This window comes from Drosophila obscura, unplaced genomic scaffold (assembly GCF_018151105.1).
Source record: "Drosophila obscura isolate BZ-5 IFL unplaced genomic scaffold, ASM1815110v1 contig_192, whole genome shotgun sequence".
In the NCBI taxonomy this organism is placed as follows: domain Eukaryota; kingdom Metazoa; phylum Arthropoda; class Insecta; order Diptera; family Drosophilidae; genus Drosophila; species Drosophila obscura.
Genome location: NW_024542781.1, coordinates 1,665,485 through 1,686,829, shown reverse-complemented (window position 1 = coordinate 1,686,829; position 21,345 = coordinate 1,665,485). Strand labels below are relative to the sequence as shown.

The window sequence follows — 21,345 nt, the reverse complement described above, 5'->3', positions numbered from 1 at the left end:
AATGGCTTAATGATTATGTTTGTCATAAGCGTAGCACTATACCCCAGGATTACGTTTTATGAAGTGCCGCAGGTCCGGTAGGATCTTCGCCCAAGGACGAAGGATTTGTCAACACCCCTTTTTCAATCCGAAAGGATTTTGGGGCGGCGCTGTGTGCCTGCTTGGGTTTCATAAAAAATATATTTATTTCTGGGATCATTTGCGAGAGAAAAAGTTCAAAAGTTGAGGGTGTTCGTGCGTCGTCCTTGGTCCTTCGAGGCTTTATGCGCCCGATGTTTATCCTGTTTTTATTTGCGTGCGGAAATGAACACATGAAGGCCTACAAATAGCAAACATAGAAACGCAATTACGCCCACATCCTACAGGGCCTGGCAAGAGCTAACGAGCGGGAAGGAAGGCCGCAGCAGGCCGTGTGTGTGGCCCATAAGTTTGCTTTTTATTTCCACTTACTTTCTTTTCGCTCTTAACGCATTCTACGTATCGACAAATCATTGGCCAAGAGCGAGAGAGAGAGAGAGAGAGAGAGAGAGAGAGGAGAAATCCCTATAAAAGAAATGTCATAATACATATTACAAATATAATAAACTGCCGTAGGACATGGGGCCCCACACACATGGCCATGGAGTAGAGTAAACAATTGTTCTGCTCGTGGAACCAACCTCCTCGTGGAATCCTCTGCGTCACGGCTTAGCAACGCAACTGACAATCACAACAGCTTTTGACGAGAGGTTGGGGTAGTCTGAACCAGTGCCACAGCCACAGCCACAGCCAGAGAGAGTGCCACACACGGGGGCGGCTAAAACGATGCTTAAGCAGAAAAAAAAAAATAAGAGAAATGATGAGGCAGCGTGGCGTATGTGTAATTTGTTATCATCGCCACCGCCAGGCAACCATATTCAGGATAATAATTTCAGCCGCCTGTCGTCTGTTTAATATTTTTCGCGCCTAATGAAAAATACAGCAAAAATCAGAGTGGGAATGCAGGGGTCCCTGAGCTCCATCAGAGGGTAAGCAGAGGTCTCACAGCTCCAGAGAGAAGTGGCAGCAGAAGGACCTCGTTTACTTATGATGGTTCTATGAACTGCTAAATTCCTGTCGAGGGCGAGGACGAGGTCTGTACGTATCATTTGTCACGCGCACTCCCACTCCCACTCCCTTACACTGAAACGCACCCATATGATTATGTGACATTTAAGGCTCCGTTTATTTATTTTTTTTTCTGTGTGTCGTCTGTGTGCTTGTGTTGGTTAATGCGTTGCCAGGACTTCCTTCTGTGGATCCTTCGGGAGTGGTGCTGATGGCAGATAAGCATTTGATGAGCTTTAATATGGAATTTGTGACAAAGAGGATGGAGCGGGCGGGCGGGCGGTTGGTCGGTCGGTCGCAGGCGTCTAAGCGGCTTAGAATCAGTAATTTGTGGGATCTGTGCAATTAGCGAACAATCTGCTTAAAATAAGAACCTTTGAATCCTTCGAATGATGAACCATGAATGAAATTCATTCATAAATAACGAATAAAACATTCATTTTTTCCACGCAGATGTGATGCGCTGAGTCGGCGGGTATATTTTCTGTGGCAAATGCATTTTCAGCGGCTTTGCCCCCCCACAACTTTGTTGTGGCAACCGGTTGCAGGGGCAGTGGGATATGGTGGTGGTTTATGCGGCACAAAAGTTATGCGTAAATAAAGCATATAAAATTCACATGTGTGTGGGGCATACAAAAAAACACAAAAACCGGGAAAAAAGTTTCCATCAAAAAATGTGGAAATATAAAGCCCCCAAAAAAGAGAAGAGCGGGCGATGATATAAATATTTCCCAAAAACTTTGACACGCAGCCATGAATAAAATTTATTTGTTTTTAATACGCATCCAGGGACACAGAGAGAGAGAGAGAGAGACAGCATGCTGGATATATAGGGGACATATGGAGTGTGCATCAGGGCGGGAAATGAGAATAAAAGGGAGTCAGAGAAGAGCAGGGAGACAGAGTACAACAAAGATAGGGAGCCAGGTACAGAGCTGCAGGGAGCCGTATTCAGCATTACTTTGCCTCCCCCTGATACTCGAAATATTAAACTAAAAAAATTTAAGGAAAACTAAGCAGAAATTGTTTGCATTTATTAAAAGCAAAGTAAAATTGCAATCAAATATATTTATACCGTTACACACGTTCCTTCCCGTTTAAATTGTATTTATCACTATTTTTACATGAATTCAAAGAAAATAAACATAAATAAATAATAATGAAATGCCAAAGCCAAAGCCAAAGCATCATAAAATTTCTTTGGATTACAAATAGTATTTGATTTTAAGAGAAATAAAGTCAAAAGGCAATGTATTTCCAGATGTTAAAATGCAGGAGAAATAAAAGGATTACAAAAAAAGAGCAAAAATCAAGACATAAATGCTACTAAAGGAGTAAAGTTAGTGATTTAGGGATAGTTACTGCACTAAGAACTCTAAGAATAGCTGCACAGTGGTCACAAGGCCGTGAAAATAGGGAACAATGCAGACAGAGAGCTTTTTTTTCAACATTCTGGCTGATATAAATAGGAAAGCCTGACTATTTTGGATATCTAGGTAGATAGCACCCATATTGATAAATCTAATAATTTTTATTCTCATGTCTATTATAATTCTTGTTCCTTCCAAAACGAAACCACTGACATCATTCTCCATTATTTTACTTGACAAATTTTCAGGATATTTTACACACTAATTGAATTGAGCATTTCCATTTCCCATTTGCATTTCGAGTGGAATGAATAGATTTCTTGAATTGTATGGCCAAGTTGTATTGACATTTTAATTGAAAATTCTGTTTGAAATGCAAATTACAGATAGAATCTAAGAGCAAATCCTTCAGAAATATCTAACTCATGTTTATGTCTGTATCTATTTATTTATTTATATGTGTGTGTGTGTGTGTGTGTTTTTCGAAAGATGAACTCAAGCTTGAAAAAATGAGAGGGAAATGTATAATGTAACAAAGCAGAATTAATAATTGAAAATATAAATTGCCAGAAGAGGAAACATGAGATATTTTAACCTCAAGCAATTTAAATATTAAATGGAAGCCCACACACTCAGATACACTCATACACACGTTCAGGGGTTTCCCTTCATCTCAAGCCCTTTCTCTGTCTAACGTTTATACCCCTCTCTCTTTGATGTGCGAAACCTTAAGCTCAACTTTCGTCTGCCTGTCTGCTGCTGTCGATGTTTGTGCGGCTTGGTATCCCATGTCCTTTCCTTTCTTTCCTTCCCATTTGGCCATATCCCTATACCCCTGTACCCCATCCTCCCTAAAACCCTCCTCATCCGCATAAACCCTCTTTCCTCCTTCCTCCTTCCGCCTTGCCCACTCTATCGCTTCTCATGTTGCCTTCTGTGCGCACGTCAAGTCAAATAAATTTAATAACGCATACGGCATGCGGCGTACGGTATGCGGCATACGGGAAAAACAAACATCGCCCAGAACGTTGGGTCTTGGTCCATATTACGCATACGGCATGTGGATGTTGCCACTGCCACTGTCAGGACTTCCTCCCCTGGCTGCCTGGCTGCCTGACTGCCTGCCCCAAGACGCGCATCAGCGAACCGCAGCATACGCAACGGCAGTGGCAGTGGCGGCGTCTGATAACAATGCAAATTAACACACGGCGTATGCGCAATGTTTTGTTTGCCTTGCTTTCCACCATTTTTACATTTAACCGCACCTTTTGGGTTCTGGCACCCCTCCACCACCACTCTTTACACTTTAAAGTACTCTGCCAAATTGCTCATAAATACATACACCAGACACACACACATACCCTGTACTGCTGTACTGCTGTCTGGTGTCTGCTGTGCATCGATTTTTACAGCAACGTTTTTTATTTTTTGTGTGTGTGCCTCTTTATGAGCCTCTCACATGCCACATGCACCCCACATTTCGGACTCCGACTCCAACGATGCGTAAATGATGCTCCCAAGAAGCAGCAAAATCATTTTGGGTGAAGTTATCAGCCAAGCCATTAGCTTGCGATAAACTTCCCATCGGAGAATGATTTTATTTGGCACAAATCGATTGTTTAAATGGTTAAAGTTTCAACTATAAATATTGGCCACAAAATGGAGGAGGAGGAGATGTCTTTTGTGGTAGCAGAAGGAGCGGAGAGATAAAAGCAGACTTGGAAGAAGTTGAATCGCTTTGTTCTCTCTCTTGCAGTGTTGAATAGCAAGGCCGGGAGTCCTTTATTTCTGTTCTATCTGTTGTTAATGCCCCATCGGTTATCAATTAAGTAAAACCTCTGTTAAAAGGCAATCAATTGAAGCAAAAGAACTTCGTCTAAAGAACTTTAAAGCTAAAAAAGTTGAAACTTAAACGGAAAACCCAGAAGAGCCTCAAGCACATGAACACATGAGAGTACTTGTAGCGGCACTTCTACTCCACACTCCTCTCGATTCCCGTTTATTAACTCCCAGCAGGAGTATGAGTAGTGCTGGGTGGAGGCACCACTCGATGGGGCATACATTGGTTGCTGCGGCTCCTGCTGCTATGGCTTGCCAGATCATTAATTTTTGGAGAGTGTCAAACGAGAGAAGGAGAGAGAGATGCGCGCATTGTATTACATCAAAGGGGAATACGGGAAGGTGGAATATCAGAGCTACTGGCTGTTACTCCTCCTGCTGTTGCCACACCACAAGAGCCTACCACCTATTGGTTGCCCCTGCTGCCGCCTGCCACCCCCCTGCTGTGTGTGTGTGGCTGTGTGTGTGTTTGGTGTGTGCATTGGAAAGCCATCAATTACAAGGCCCCCGAAAGTCAATTCAATGTAATCCAGCCAGATGGCGGCGCATCTTAATCGTCGCATCAGTTCATAAAGCTGCTGCCCCTGCCCATGCCTCCCATGCCATACATGCTCCAAGCCTCCTCATCGTGTTTCTCAATTGCTAAATCAGGGAAGCGTACTCTGTGGAACGGTACTGCCACTACCACTACCACTGGCAACCAATGGATTGCTTAGTTATGCATGCGCATGTGTGTCATCATGAATATGCGAATGAGACGGCGACGACGACGGCGACGACGCCAAAAGCTGATACCAAGAGTTGCGCCAATCAACTGAATAGTGGAGGCTGAATGCTGCAACTGAATGCTGAAACTGAAGCTATAGCTGAAACTGAACATGATGTTATGTTATAGTTGAAACTGTAGCTGTAGCTGTAGTTGTAGTTGTGTAGCTGTGTATAGCCTCCCTCTTTGTGAAGCTTCCTCATGCAGCCTTTACCCAGAGACTCTTCTCTAGCTCTGCCTTACTCGTATCTGCATCTCAAACTGCTGGTTGTCGTGTGTGTTCAGGGAGGATGAGGGGGACGTGGTGGATTTTGCAGCACAATTGTCTATGCAATTTGGTGCACAACAAGCGCGCAAACAATTGTGGGAAAGGTTAGTCAAAAGTCATGCCGCCGCCTGGGAAAATTGTAACAAAAAACTCGCAAAAAAAAAGAGCCCAAAAGCCAAGCGCACACGCTTTCACAGATGGAAGGCTACAAATTTATTAGCACGCTGACAGTCATGACGCACACACACACATATGTATGTATATATCCTTTCACTTGTGGGAACGGCACACAGTTGACCCCCGGGTGATGACTGGTTGGTTGCCTGTGGCCTGTTGCCTTTCCCCAGCGACATAATCAATAATTAAGCTCACCTTCTGGACTGATCAAGATAGAAAGATAGAAAGATACTCCCGTCATGGAGCAGAATGGGGGTAACTTCATGGCTTTCTATTAGCCACGACGTTGCGAGTGGATGATGCTGTTTCATGCCACCATAAATATCAACCATGTCAAATGGGTTTTTTTATGCGCAAGCGAACGCGCCACACTCCACGCAGATGCAGATGTAGATGCAGATACAGATAGCGACACACACACACACACACACACAGAAAATACAGATCTGTAAGCGGCTGCCATATGTGGTGCAAATATTTCATTCATGATGCTTGTAAATCTTCTTTTGATTGCACTTAATACTTGTCGCACACACACATACACACACGTTAGATAAATACGTGTACTATGTTACCTCAAGCATGGGGCATGCCACCGCACTGGGGCTGAAGCAGTGGCAGCATTCAGCAGAAGATGAAACCCCCCCCCCCGTGCAGCGAGTAGGAATGGAAAGAAAATCATAATAATCCAACATGTTTTTGCATTCAAATTGAGAATCTCTCCTATGTACGAGTATATGCTACCACATGAATGGAGGGATACACACACATCTATAGATACAGCACACACGGAAACACATAGTACCCATGGGTGTGTGTGTGTGTGTGTGCATATTTTCTATCTCTGCTGGGAAATCTCATTTCATTTGCCGTGCAAACAAAAACACACACGTATGGGAGGATGCCTGTCGGCTCGGTCTTTCAGTTCTGTCTTTCAGTTAAAAATCATATTTTCCGAATGCTAAAGATTTCGGTTATCGTCGCAAAAGGATTTCTCGCCCTGTATATATGTATGTGTGTGTGTGTGTGTGTGAATGAGAGACACCTTTTACCGCAATTTATCGTTTTGGTGAATCTTAAACCAACGCTGGGCCCGGCTTTCCTTTGATTCTTTTTCAAAATGTATGAATACGAGTACGAGTACATGTTTTGTGGCATGGCAATCCGATGGCATTATCCTTGGGAGCCTTGTGGCGTGCTGTAAAACAAGAATTATGCCAGGACAACGCGACAAAAAGCCCTTGCAAAGGTGCGCGAAATCTGCCCTCTATATAGATTTTTATCGAGGATTGTACTATATTTGCATTGGACGCCCAGACAAAGAGGTGGCATGGCGGCATGCAAAGAGAGAGAGGTGCACAAGGAGGCATGGCTAAAAGAAGACAAAGCAGAGCCATGAGGAATGGTTATAGGTAGGCAAACGAGGGGGCATGTGGCATGTGGGTTATGGGTTATGGGAAGACAAAAGGGAAGGCATTCGGCATGGAAATTGGATGACAATAGCCGAGAAGGCATGGCCACAGCACAGAGGGGTAGCAAGGTCACTCCTCGATTATCATCCTTATCATGTCCTTGCTTCGCCAAACTTATGCTTGAAGGGTCTTTCAGTCTCGCAAAAGGCCAATAAAAGCAACTTCTCGCCGTCTGTCAGCTGCCAACGCCGTCAACTTCTCAGCTTTTCCAGCTGTCCTCGCTTTCCCATAAAAAGAAAAGCCAGAGATTTCCCATTCCCACTCGCTTCTGTTCCCATCCTGCAGCGTAATATTCAAAGTGTCCTGTTAACAGTGTTTGAGATGGAGAAACTTTTCAAATCTACAAATTGGTTTCGCCTCTAAACCGCAAAACGGAAAAATTCTCGAGCCTTTTTGACTTTCGCTGACAAATCTCCTCCTCCGCCGCCCTCACACACGCACAAACCCTCCTCCAGTGCCACAAAATCCTTGTGCAAGGAAGGGAACATATTACGCCAGTGAAAAAGAAAAAGTCAGGCAAAGGCAAAGCAAAGGGAAAGCAGCAGAGAAACAGTGCTAAAGCAAAATCAAGCATAACACACAGTCAAAATGTGGGGCTAACAATGCTAATACCCCAAGAAAATCCCTGCGCAAAGCAGAGCGGCAAACTTTCACAGTCTCCAGTAGCAGTGTCCACACCCCCCACAGTCTTCCTTTCGATGCGCGTCGCGACCCTTTGCAACTTTTGAGCAAAAACTTTATGCATTTCCCTGCCTGATGATGATGAAAATAAGAATCAAGTTAAAGAAAAGCGAAAAGAAAGCGAGAGGAAGATGACAAAAAAAAAAACAAACGTAATTCCTGAATATTCTTGATTTTAGAAAAGAAAATGAAAGAAAACGCAAGAAACGTTTGAGCAGCCGCGCGGGGACACATGTCCTGCCCTCAGGCGAATTGTGGAGTCCTGGTGCTGGGAGTCCAACGAAATGGCGATGGAGGATGGGCGATGGGCGATGTGCGATGGATGGAGACGATAACTTTTTGATGTTTTATGGCTGTCAAGTCCTGTGTGTCCCGTCGCCATGTCAAAAATGTTTATTATAAAATTCGTTGGCTGTGGCCGCGTTCTGCGGCGTTCGTCTTTTGGGGGGTGAACAACAACAGCAACAGCAACGTCATTGATTTGCATAAAAAACGTTAACAAATATTTTCCAGACGAAACTCCAAGGAACCCCAAGAACAAGTATACAAAAAAAATGAAAACAAAACAAAGGAGGCATGAAATTCAATATGGTTTTGGCTTTCTCCAGACGCAGGACAATGAATATTCTTTACACTTTCCTTCCCCGGCTGGAACTCAAAGACTTTGTCAAACAATTAAAAGTTTACGAGTGTTAGATTTCCCTTTCATTTTTAGATACAAAACAAACTTCATCGTTGATTCAATGTATCCTTTCGCCGCTCGTAAGGATATTACTTCATACTCATACATCAGAAAAAACTGTGGCAGAGCCTTTGGGCCACACAAACACAAAAGCAAACAGAATTTCACCAGCCTCATGCCTCCCGACTCGTCCGTTCTGCTTCACTTTTATTGTTGTTGCGGGGCGCCGCCTGTCGCTTGGTAAATATTAAAAATACATGTAAAATTCAATTTCTTTTTGTGTACCCGTACATATATTTATGGGGGAGACTGTATGCTGTGCTCTGCTGTGTGTTGTGTGTGTGCTTATGTTTGTTGACTCGCGGCTGCTTGGCGCAAATAAAATCTACATGAAAAGATGGAAAAATGAGGCTGTGGAGTCCTTGCCTCATGGCAATCTCTTTCTCTCTCTATCGTTGACACTTTTTCTGTTGGGGGTACTGGGTGTTGGATCTCTTTCTGCCGCCGCTTTTAACCCAGAATCGGCTCCTCCTTTTGTCCCCAGTCTCTGCTTCTGGCCTCCTCCTTTTTGGCGCCCCCTGGCCACTCCTCTCTGGCGTTGCCTCTCAATATAAATAAATAAAATTCTTTGCGGCTGGTTTTGCGGTGGTACAAAAACCAAAAAACCGCCGCTGCTGGTGAAATTAATTGAAAATACTTGGCGCTTTAAATAAATTTCCCAACGAAAAGCGTCAACCAAATAAGAAAAAAAGGAAAGTAAAAGCAATTTCAATTATAAGAAGAAGTCAATTTTCAACAAGAAGGAAAGGCAGGAGAGGAAAATATCAAGACACAAAATCAATGAGTGTGTTTTTTGATTGAATCAAATGTGTGCCTGCAATTAAGGCGATCCTGAAGGATAAATGGAAGCAGTAGAAGGAGCAGCAGCAATATCTGGGATATCTTTGGTATATTTCTGGGCTCTCGTTTCATGCATTCCCGTCACGATTTTCGATTTGCTTTGCTTTTTGGAAGATGTCGTTCATCTCCTCTAATGCTGCCACTTGCAGATGGGGCAGAATGCCTCTGCCTCCCTCTGCCTCTCTCGGCCTCTTTGCGGATGGTTGTGCCTCCTTCTGCTTATTTACCATCAAGCTGCTCTCTAAATTGGGGGCTAAAAACTTTTGTGGAAAATGCCATACATCTTCGACTGCTTTTCGCCTTCAATTCCATTCGATTCGATTACGGGGCCTGTCGTCTGCCATGAGAAAATCTTCGGAGAAACAAACGCTTAATTTAATTTATTTTGCAGCCATTTTAGTTCAATGTTTTCCTCGTTTTCCTTCGCTTTCCTGACTGCGGCACGACCGGCTGCTCATTAATTTTGTTTTATTTCATTTTATTGGCGCATCAATCGACCAAAAAGGGCGTACGAGAATCCCAATTTCCAAAAAACCCAATGCCAGAAAGTCAGCAAAATTTTGTGTGGAATTTTTATGCAATTCACGTTTCACATGCCCCCCTCCCCCCTTCTCATCTCATGACCCCGTCATTGTCATCATCTGGAAGGAAAATCTTTATATTTGGGAGGCATTTGTGGGGGCCTTTTTGTCCCTTGATGATAATTGAAATTTGAAGGCTATTTCAAGTCGATATTTTCTTGGCGATGCGTGAAATTTTCATTCTGCTCATCTGTGGGCCATGTAATCCCTCTCTTGGCCATAGCTAAGCAGAATAAAAGGTTAGTTCCAAGGGGAAGAGGCAGCTTTTGGCTTCGAGACTTAACTTAAATGCCAGACCAAACAACACTCGAAACGAGACAGAGATAGAGTGAGAGTGAGAGAGATGCGAATGTTAATTAACAACATTTGCGAGTAACATGTGGCTGTATGACAGAGGCCTCTACAGAAAGGGGTTTCATTTATTATACTCGCGGATACAGTGGTGGAAAACAGCTCTTTAAAGTGCAGCATCTTAGAGGGCATGTGGAAAGGGCTATAAGTATTAGGAGTTTAGCTGTTAATACATTTATTGTTGCAGTTTTCCCTCTTAAGACTAATACCTCGCAGGGCTATTCGAGCACCACTGCACTCCCTCTCTGATGATTGTCTCTGCCCTTTGGCTCTCTTTCCCAGTCCAAATGGATAAAAAGGATGATAATGATGATCCATTATGGTTGCTCTTACTGTCTGTGGGAAACAAAGTCTTGTAGCTGTGGCTTTAGTTCTCATCCCAGTGGTGAACCATTTTTCAAATTGGCATCAAGTTTCAAGCAGGAAGCGGCACAAAAATCTCCAAACAAAAGCTCTCGTCAAAACGTGGGAGCTTCTGCTGCTTGGACAGTGGCGTGGAGTTTGGAGTCTCCACATCACACACACAACAATACTCGTACTTACGGCAAACAATTGAATGAACGAAAACACTTGAAGCTCTTCTTTTCCGAAATGCTTACCTGAGAAGAAAAAAAAAGACAAAAGCTGGATTAGAACAATCTTCAAAATGATGGATGGATATATGGTTAAATGAGGGAATGAATGACTGAATGTTTGGAGGATTGAATGATGAATTTAGCGACAGCTCAAATTGCTAGATAAAGTCTGCCGCCACTGGAGCCGCCCCCGCATAATTGAACTAATATTTAGCACAGAGCACAGGGCACAGTGCCAGGACACAGTCGGTTGCTATTGCCCCTCCTGTTGTGGCATTGTGTCGACAGGCAAAGTGGCAGACATGCAAACAGGTCATCAGTAGTCAGAGGCAGGACTCTGTGTGGCACGAAAAAGAGTGATTGGACGTGGCCACATTGCCATTCCCATTCCTTGAACCTTACAGTGCCTCAAATAATTGTGTGCCTTCATTTAATTGCTTTCTGACATTTTCTGAATTTTCTGCACTTTTCATTTAAGTTTTGTCTCATTTCCTGTTTGTGTGTGTGAGAAAACTCAAATAGCGAAAATCATCATTATCTTTTAATTAATTTTCCTTCTGCTGAAAGTTTTCTCTTCGAGGGGTTTTCTCTCTCATATTTTTCTCTATTTTTGAGGCGCATGTCCTGTGTGTGTTTTTGTCCTGAAAGGACAGCAGCAATAAGCAAGTGCTTTATTTATCTTGTGTCTGTCTGGCTTTTAGTATTTGGCCTCTCTCTTTGACAGTTTTCCATGGAAAGCTGGCAACGAAAATGCGAGAGTAATTACAAGATGAGGAGGCAAGAGCAATGCAGAAATGAGGGGGCGAGAAATGGAGACATGGAGACGCTGACTGCCACTGCCAAAAAAAAATTCTGCTACTGTGTTTGTTCTCAAAAAAAAAATGGACTCCTCTGTGGCAAGAATCATTTCAATTTTTCTGTGGCAAGAGTCACTCTCTTGTCTCTCTGTGGCAAACGAATCAAAGAATAAAATGAAAGAAAATCAAGAAAATCTCTGCTCCCGCCACTTGTTTTTGGACTTAAAGCGGCTTATAAGGGAAATCTCCGCCTGCTACTTCTCAGCTTCTTCTGTAGGGCGCTGCTGGGGCACATTCCCACGGAAACACGAATACGAGTATTCGCTCGGCATTCATTCGGCGATTAACATAATCGAAGGAGCATCAGTGAAGGGAGAATCGTAGGGAGAGAGACAGAGAGAATCCGTCAGTAATCGCATCAATTTCATGTATCTCTTGCCTTTTTTTACCTTCTAACTTTTTATTGCTAATTGAATTATTTTGGAAAACATTCCACAAGCAGCGCATGCGCAGCCGCGGCTTCGAAGGTGTTGCCACATAGCGATGCACGATGCAACCACAACAACAACAACAAGAGAAACCTCATGACTCCGTTATGAGTGAGTGGAAGCCACAGTCATTTCCCTGTTGCACAGTGGCATGTCTTTTCCATACAGTAGATACAGTGCGGTACAGGGGTATAAGTTCAGTCCACGACCAGAAGCAATGATTTTTTATTTTAGCAGGCGATTAATTAATTAATCAATTAATTATTGAATTAAGAGAATAATTTAATGTCTCAAATCAGCTCTTTATTTAGAGATGTTTCACTGTTTGCATTGTCATGTTCGATTTTCTCACAATTCTCTCATGTAAAGCACTGTATTGCCAGTCGTGTTTCAGTCATGGACTCTTGGCTCCATTGTGGCGGCGGCATTTCTCATTTTTAATAACTTCCCCCATGGGAGTGGCGGATAGGTAGCCGAAATTCTAAAGTTCTGATGCTTCTTTAAGTAGGAGGAGGTTCATTAAACTTTCTATTTGCTGACTAGGCTATAAATTAGGTATACAGTACTCGTATGTATACACACGAAATATCTATCTATCGATAATGTTCTAGAGCCCACACTCTCTTTTTCTGAACCATTAAAAATCATGAGGTTGTGCGTTTCCCCTACGATTACGATGGTGCCGTGCCCCACTCCACCTATATATGCGTGTGTGTATTTTTATGGCACTTGTGATATAATCTTCTACACGCCGCCGGGCCGCTGATGCCGTTTGGGCCACTCAGGCCATTGCGGTAAGTGTATTTCATAATTAATGCACATTCTACTAATAATAACAGCAATTAATGTGTAGGGGAATTTTAGATTAAGAATCTTGAATCAATATTCTACGGGTCTCCACACGGCCCACGCGACACGACGATGATTAAAAATTAAACAACAGAACACCAAAAAAAAAAAAAACAGATTCTATAATGAAATTCAAACAGAGACAGAGGGAGAGAGAGTTTTGGGTCTTTCCCAGAGACAAACAAAATCCAAAATCAATTTTATGTTTATGACACTTTTTGTGTGTGGTTTTTACGATGCCACTCAGAGGGGAAGCAGCCACAGCCCTGTCTCTGTCTCGGACTTGGCTTTGGGTTTGGGTTTCGTTGATTCTGGTTCTGATTCTCGTTTTGGGTTGGGTTCCAGTTTAATCGTCTTGGAGGTTGGAGTTCCAGAGTCCAGACTATATAAAAACCATGTCATATGTTGATTTTAATGGCGTCAATCTGTTCAAACAGTGGGACATTTCACTGTCGTACTGTCAGACTGTCTGCCCTATCTTTCGTCCTGTCTGAAATCTCTCTGTTTGCATTCATAATTTGTTTGCCTATTGATTTACATGTCCTGTGGTGGGAACAGAGGCTACCATTCTCTTTCCTTTCATTTAGTGCATTAAAAAGTGCAGACAGATGGAGTACTGGGGGTCCTGGGGGTTCCCCTATTGACACATTTGAGTCCTACAACAAATTGCCATATAATTTTCACAGCAATTGTAGTCCTTGGGCTTGCAGCCTCATTAGGAATGCAAATGTCAGTGCCATTAAATTTTCAACTGGATATCAAATTTGATATGGAAATTCGTGGGACATTTTCCCAGCCCTCCTCCTCCCTTTCGGATATCTCCCGAGGCGGATATCAATCATTAACCAATGGAGAGTGAGGGTGAGGGTGAGGGGGTGAACCTCCTGTAATTGTTGACCAGCCAGGCGTTGCCATTGCCGTTGCCGTAGCGTAGCGTTGAGTGGCGGCCCAAGGGATTCAAATGGAACGGCTGCCTATCTGAGAGTCGCATCTTGGCCATCATATTGAGGGCTCAAAGTACGTGTATGGTTATGGGGCTTATCAGTATCTTGGAATCTTCTACAATAATGCACTTTAAAGGGTCTTCTTCTTTCAAGAGCCACAAGTGCCACTCGGTGTGCAGCGAGGCATGATGGACCGACGGGTCGGCGATCGCCTTTTACAGGCTTTTCCTGCGTGGGCTGCCCTTGGGCTGCCCCTCGGCGGCTCTCAGTGGCATGCCCATTGAATGCGCGTGGGCTTTTCTTTGTCCCTACTTTTCCCATATCTTTTGGGCATTAAAGTGCAATCAGGCGTCTCAATAATTCTCTTTGTATCTGCCACAGATTGTGTTTCTGTTCTGTGTTGCTTCGTGACTTACTGACCCTAAAAATTACTTTAAATTTTTAATTATAGAAGGTTCGGTCTTTGTCTCTTTCTATGTCTCTGTCTTTGGCTCTATCTTTGGCTCTGTCTTTGGCTCTGTCTTTGGCTCTATCTCTGGCTCACTAATGAAGTTCAAATATTCGTTTTTTTTTTCGGATCAAACCCCAGGCACATTTTATGCTAATGACAAATGCTTTTATCTCGAGAGAGAAACAGAAAACGAACCAAAAATTATAAGCAAAATTTGTGTAGGCAACCTGCTGCTGCTGCTACTTCTGCTGGCCCATTCAGTGCCTCCACAAATGTCCGTTCTGTGCCCTGGACCCTAATCATTATGCCCCCGTACGGCGGACCGGACTGACCCGCCGCCAAAGTTAGTGAAAAGCGTCGAAAGGCAGGGGGCGAATCCGAATCGTCAGGCAGCATGAAAATTACACGTTTTTCAAGGGATGGAAGGGGAGAGGCTTTCCTGGCCAGGTGGGTGTTTTTCCTTCTTTTGGGTGACTACATTTATGCATTTTTTTCATGTTGCTTTAATTAAATTTCTCTTTTTTTCTGTTGGTTTTCGTGGCCGCTAATTTCCAACATTTAGGCGCGAGTCTAATGTTTTCCGCGCTGTTTCTTTCATTCTTTATTTAAATGGGAAAATATGTTAGAAATGTGGCCAAGGGAGAGGGTGGTTTTGGCCCTAATTGCCTTGAAACCACAAGGTTTATTATATCAACATTTGCTCTGGTTAATTTTTTATAACTTATTCAGGAATAGAGTCTCCCCAAAGAGAGACAGGGTGGGAGTGGGAGGCGACAGCTGTTTGATTATGAGCATCGATTAGGCTGGAAAGTTAAAATGGAGGCAGAACCGCGAGGGTCACAGTATAGGGATGAAGGGACACAGGACAGTCCGCTGTGTGCATGTGCATGTCCTAGGTGAAGCAGGTAGAATCCCAGGCACACACAAGAGGGAGATTAGACCCAAAAGATAGAAAGAGAGCCGAAAATTAATGAGATTTTTGTGTGTGATGAAGGCATTAGGAGGGACAAAGGGCAACGAGAGCAGGGAAAACCTGCTCTAACGACTTCATTTGCGAGAAGAATGTCGCTGTCGCAGTTGCAGTTGCAGTCGCAGTGGGAAACCTATAGGTCGTATGGCAATAAATTAAATTAAAAATCGAATTAATTGAATGGCAGCGTAGTAAACGGGTCTCGCCCGCTCTCCTCCTCCGATGATTTCCATCTAATGAAAGAGTAAAAAACCTCACACGTAGTAGAGCTCTACCTCTCTCTCTCCCATTGACGTCATGGATTGACTTTGGGTTAATCCAATGTCTGATTAGATGGAGAGTCAGTCAAAAGAGAGAGATAAATATTTGAGACAGAGTCAGATACTTATTTGAGAGAGAGAGAATCGAATCGCATCGCTTGCTCAGCTGCTGCTGCTGACTCATCTTTAATCGAGTGTAAAGCTGTCGTGAGTGCTCTCTGGAATCGCAGTCTCACTCCGAATCCGAATCCAAATCCAAATAGCGCCCCGTCATACAATAGAAAGACTCAAAAGCCAAGCTGCTGCTAATTATAAACACAAGCCGCCGATAATGAAGTGACGAGCGCGAAAAAAACACTTGGCAGATGGAAAAAAACACATCTCGAGACAGAAAGCAGCCCTAGGAAGCTGCCTTTTAATTAATTTTGAGATTTTATCTTCATATACCCTCTACAGACGATCCATTAAATAGGAAAAGAAAGCAGAACTTGCCTGAGAGCATGCAAGTTTCTGAAAAAGATTCAAAGTAGAATGGATCTACAAATTTGCTAAGTTTTCTGTGTAGTTGACTCTGCTCATTTTCAAAATTCTTCCAAGTCTTATTTATATTGAATTCAAAAGGGAACCAGTCGGAGACTGATATTATAACAGTATAAAAATCATAAAACTCATAATTTTTCATATTAAAACCAGTTTTGCTTGTTAAGCTTATTAAATGAAAACAAACATTCAAATTGGTTAAAATAATACATTTTTTAATATTTTTTGTCCTAGTTGTATGGAAAAATGCATGAGTAAAACAGCTACATTAACTATGGGAATGGGTGTATTTATGGAAATAATTTTACTAGTATTGTATGAAGCTTAATTTCTGTAAAACATTCTGTGCTTTAATAATTCTGATAAGCTGTATGAAAATTTAATGAATTTCAATGAATATATAAAAATGTTTTTTTAATGATATGGGGAAAGAAAAAACTAATGTTTTTCTTGGAAAATCCCACTTTCAATACAACGAAAAAAAAAAAAAACTTTACTACTCTCCACAATACTAGGGTATACAAACATCGGCTCTCGACACAAAGTGAGCTTTATTTTTTCTGTATTTTGCTGTTTATTTATCAGTTGGCTGAAAGTCTTGAAAACGAAACAAAGAGAAGCTCTCAGTGTGGGGCAAACGCCCACAGAAACCGACAAAGAGAGAAAGACAGAGAGAAACATAACAATGAATCGAAAATTTCAAATGTGTAAGCCCCAAACATACAGAAAGACAGACAGAAATCAGCAACTGGTTGTAGGAGAGTGTCATTGCAGGAGGGACAGGGACAGGGACAGTGCAGAAATATAGCCAAAAACCTTTGTGGCGCTGTATGACAATTCGTTTTAGTTTTATTTTTGGGCAACTTTTACCGCCTGGCCGCCTGCAGTCGAGCGCGTAACAGTAACCATAACAATAACGGAGCCGCAATTACTGCTACTTTCTAACGTGACCAGAAGGCCACAGAGAGCGAACCATCTTGAACGTTTTCACAGTCTGCCGTTTGCTACTTTTCTTTAATTTTTTTTTGGCAAGAAAACTAAGTAGACTGTTAAATGACTTCCGCAGTTTTACCTTTTGGTTTCTATTGTTAAAAGCCCCCCCTCTGCAGAGCTCTGTGGGGGCAGAGGTTTTGGGAGGAGCTTCTTGGCTTTGGAAATATTTTAACCTAAATCTTGGTTGAAGATTAAGTCCAAGGCTGACAGCAGAGGGAACCCACAATCCACAATAATCTTTATCTAAAGTAGTGAAACAGAGCTATAAACTGTGTTATATTATAGTTTAATAATAGATTGTTCTTCTGGGTATATGGGGACATTCATCTGTAATAATTTATGAGTGTGCTTGAGTGCACTGGCAATGAAAATGATAAGCTTTAAACCTCTGATAGGAGGACTACCGGACTTATCTGCGTTTTAAAAAAATATAATTTTATGTCGAAGCGCTCATTTAGTACTGATTAAATCTGTTAAGTCGTGGCCCGCCATTTAGGAGCATGGGAATGCCCAAATACACAACAAACGGAAGCCTCTTTTCGGGATTCTCTATGAATGTCACATGGAAAATGTTTAGTACAGGAAAAACTTCTATAAATAATTGTCTAAATCAGTGGCCATTTAATTGCACGATTCGAAAACCGCTTTAAGCCAGCTTTTTGATAACATTTTACCAAGAAATTCCCCCCCACAAAAGTCACTCGTGTGAGGCGCAGAGAAAAAAAAAACCTGTTGAACCGAAGCTCTCTTTGGAGTAAATAAACTTTTTGCTTGTGGTTTTTTCGAAACGGGTTTTTTGGACACAAAAATAACAATAAAAAAAAGCAATGGCAATGCTAATGTGGCTTGAAGCTTTTGGGCCAAGTCAAAGCCGAAGCGAGGTCCAAGTGCGTGTGTGCGGCTTTTGGCCAGGAAAAACCTCAAACAGACCTCAAACTCAAGGCCGGAATGCACTTTGCAACTGCTACACAGAGTGTCCACTGTACCACAGTTCACACCCGCAAAGAATGACCGCGAAAACAAGTGACATACAGAGAATCCACAAGGGAAAAAGCAAAAAAAAAGCAACAGCAGGTAAGAGTGTGGGGATTGTGCAACGGTACTAATGTGCAGTTACATTGCACTGCTATGGAAGAGGAGAGAGGAGACAGCAGAGAGGCAAATGAACCGCGCAAAAAGCACAATTGAGTGATCTGTATAAAATTGCGAGTGTGAGGGAGAAACACAGAGATCACTCGGATGGCGTTTAGCGCGCGCCAAAGCGAAGCTTAGCACAAAGCACAAAGCAAATACGTAGGAGAGAGAGGGAGCGACACGCATACCCAGCAAAGCTTAGCTCCACAAAGCAAGTGCGTGACAAGGGGAGCTAGGAGGTGGATGGGGAGGAGTAGGAGGAGCACAAAGCACATTGTCAGAACGAGAGAGAGAGGGCAATGAGTGCAATCGCATGTAGAATACTTACCGTTTTAAATAGTCGAATGTTGGACGCTTGCTCCGTCCGCTTGGAGGTTATCTCTATTGGCGATCTCTTTTTCAATTTGAAGCTCGAGTTTTTTTGTTTAGTTTTAAATGCTTTAACTTATAACTTGTGTGGCTGCATCACGCACTGGTGGTACTCGGCCGAAAATAGTTGAAACAATGAAACGTTGCAAAACATGGAATTATACGAGTATTTGGCCGTTTCTTCCACTCCGCTTGTTCGCACTTTTTATGCTACACTTTCTCACACATTTGCATTTAATTACGTTTTGTGTCTGACTGCTGCTGCTGCGTGGGGGCGGTCTCTCTATGCATCACTTGCCAAATATTGTTGGCCACAAAAAGAGACAAACAAAAGCGGCGAAACACACACGAAACGCGGCCTGGCTTGAACCCAGGTTCCAGTCTCAACATAAAATTACGACGAGCGCGTTTAGGTGCGTCCACGGCGGCGGCTGAGAGAATACTCAGAGCATATCGAAGCCATCGCTACGTTGCCACCAAAATGTCGAGAGAGTGAGCCGAGTTCCATGGCAGGTTTTGCCTTCGTTTCTGGCGTTCGTTGCACTGTTTGTTCATCGCAGATGGAGAGAGAGAGAGTGAAATACGGGGTTTTTTTGTGCATATAAGAGAGTTTTGGTTGTACTTTGTATAAGAGTGTTGGGGGACCACTCTGTTTAGCGCTCTCTCAGTTCTCTGTTTTGTTTTGTTTTTGGGGATAAATGCCGGCATTTGTTGTTGTTTAAGTGATTTCCCCGTTAGTTCTTGCTATTCGGGAAAACTATTACCCAACTCTGGGACCGGTTGGGCTCCAACGCATCGCATCCCAGAGACAGAGAGAGCGCTGGAGAGGCAGGGTGCCAGTTCCCAGCATAATAACAGTTATTATGGACTTATTAGTTGATTAGTTTCTCCCTCCACTCATCCTCCCCCGCACTCACGCACACCCTAGCGGAATGTTAACTGTAATTGCCAGCACGTATGAGCGTTGTTGCAGCAATTAAATTTACACTCCATCCATGGTACTGTCTCTCTCTTTCTATTCCCTTCTCTTTCTCTATCATATGATTTAAATGGAGTGGAAACGTCTGCATTGTTTTATGTGTCTATTTGCTGAGTATTTAGGCTGCTGTGGAATATTATGATGGTGCTGATTAGGATGGGAGCGCTCCTAGGGGGATTCATGGGGAGAATAAACTTTATAGTTTCACTCGTTGAGTTATTCTAAATTTTAATAGAAATCTAGTGAGCCCTTGGGTTACCACATTTCCACGAAAACATGTATGAGGCTTTATCTATAATGTGATTAACACACATTTAATAAAAAAGCATTACGATCGAATAGGTTTAAAAGGCAATAGGTTTTTCTTTTTATTTAATTAAAAACGGAACTGGCAAAAGCATGCTTCAAAGCATACTTCAAATTGTAACACTCCAATAGTTTTCTATATATCAATTAAATTAGCTAGCCTAAAAGGTAAAAAAAAACTAGCAGCGGGTGCTAAATGGTTTCCCAACATACCAGTCAGCCATACAGCGTTCTTGTTGGTTCATTTCTCTGCCACAAATTTGTACGTAGAATCTGCTGCTGTCTACACACGTGGAATTCTTTGAATAACTCCCCATAGAGGCCCACGCAGTTTGTGGAAAATCCCTGCAATTTCCCACACCCACACAAAACACACGCGCACACACACACACGAACACGTGAGCGATTTCCATGAGAGATTTATGCGGTATAATTTGTTTTGTTTATGGTCGAAGCAAAATCTCACTTTGAATTGTGCCGAAAATTTAATTTGATTTCATTTTCATCAGAGACACACACATAAATAGTGCAACAAATGAATTTTGTACGTGCCACAAATGCCAAAGGAGACAGCTAACGAGGAAGGAGAAAGGGACTGGGGAGGGGGGAGGGGGAGGCTGGATAGACCCACATGTGTCGCTGGCTCACAGATTTGTGACCATTTGTGCGTGGTTGGCCACGACACGCCGAGCCATAAATTTCGAGATTCTCAATAAACTAATGGCAATTTGTATCCGAAAGATACATTCGATGCGCTGCCCGCACTCACACTCACACTCGTACTCGTTCTTTCTCTCTCTCTCTCTGTCTGTCACGAACAGAATTCCTTGTGTTATTAGTTTTTCCTTTCACTTGGCCTTCTCTTTTTCAATCCCTATGACACTTTTATCACACACGTTCGACTCATCAAAAAGTTAACGACGATAATGACAAACATTTCAAAGGCAAACACTCTGGGGCATGCAACGCCGTAACCAGTTACTCTTCCTCCCTCCCTCCCTCACCATCTTCTCATAAGGTAGATAAATATCTCTCATATAATGCACGACGTTGTTGTTGGGCAAACACCTTAATTAACTTTTTTTCATGAACATCTTGGTCGGGAAAGGGAAAGGGAGAGGGAACGGGATCGGGAACCCAATTCCCCCCTCAATTGTGGCAACTTGGCTTATTTATTAGGGTTATTTGCTCTACGAGTCTCGCTCTCCCACTCTCCAGCTGGATTTGTGAGAGCGGCGGTCCTTTCACAGACACAAACACACACACACATGGGTATCTACCTGCTCATTTTCACCTGAGTACGTGTTAATTTTGTATATTTATCTTTCTGTTTCTGTTTAGCTGGTTACTGCGCTGCCAAATAGAAAGATTGTATAAATTTCATCGTAAACGAGGATGTCAGATGGGACCTAGGGATCACACAAGAGGAGGACAGGGGCTGCGGCAGTGGCAGTGGCAGTCCCAATTCCAATTAACAGTTGGCAGCACCGCTTTGCCAACCATTTCTCTCGCCTTAC

The 21,345-nt window shown here is 42.9% G+C and overlaps 1 protein-coding gene across 1 annotated transcript in view; it reads right to left on the bottom strand.

The window, feature by feature from the left end:
- Window positions 1–18,973, bottom strand: part of LOC111067639 (protein toll) — a 50,214-nt gene extending 31,241 nt beyond the window's left edge. Inside the window, exon 1 of the mRNA XM_022356858.2 lies at window positions 18,503–18,973. The gene's annotated coding sequence lies outside the window, so the exon portion shown is untranslated. The remainder of the gene's footprint in view (window positions 1–18,502) is intronic.
- Between the last annotated feature and the right edge of the window lie 2,372 nt (window positions 18,974–21,345).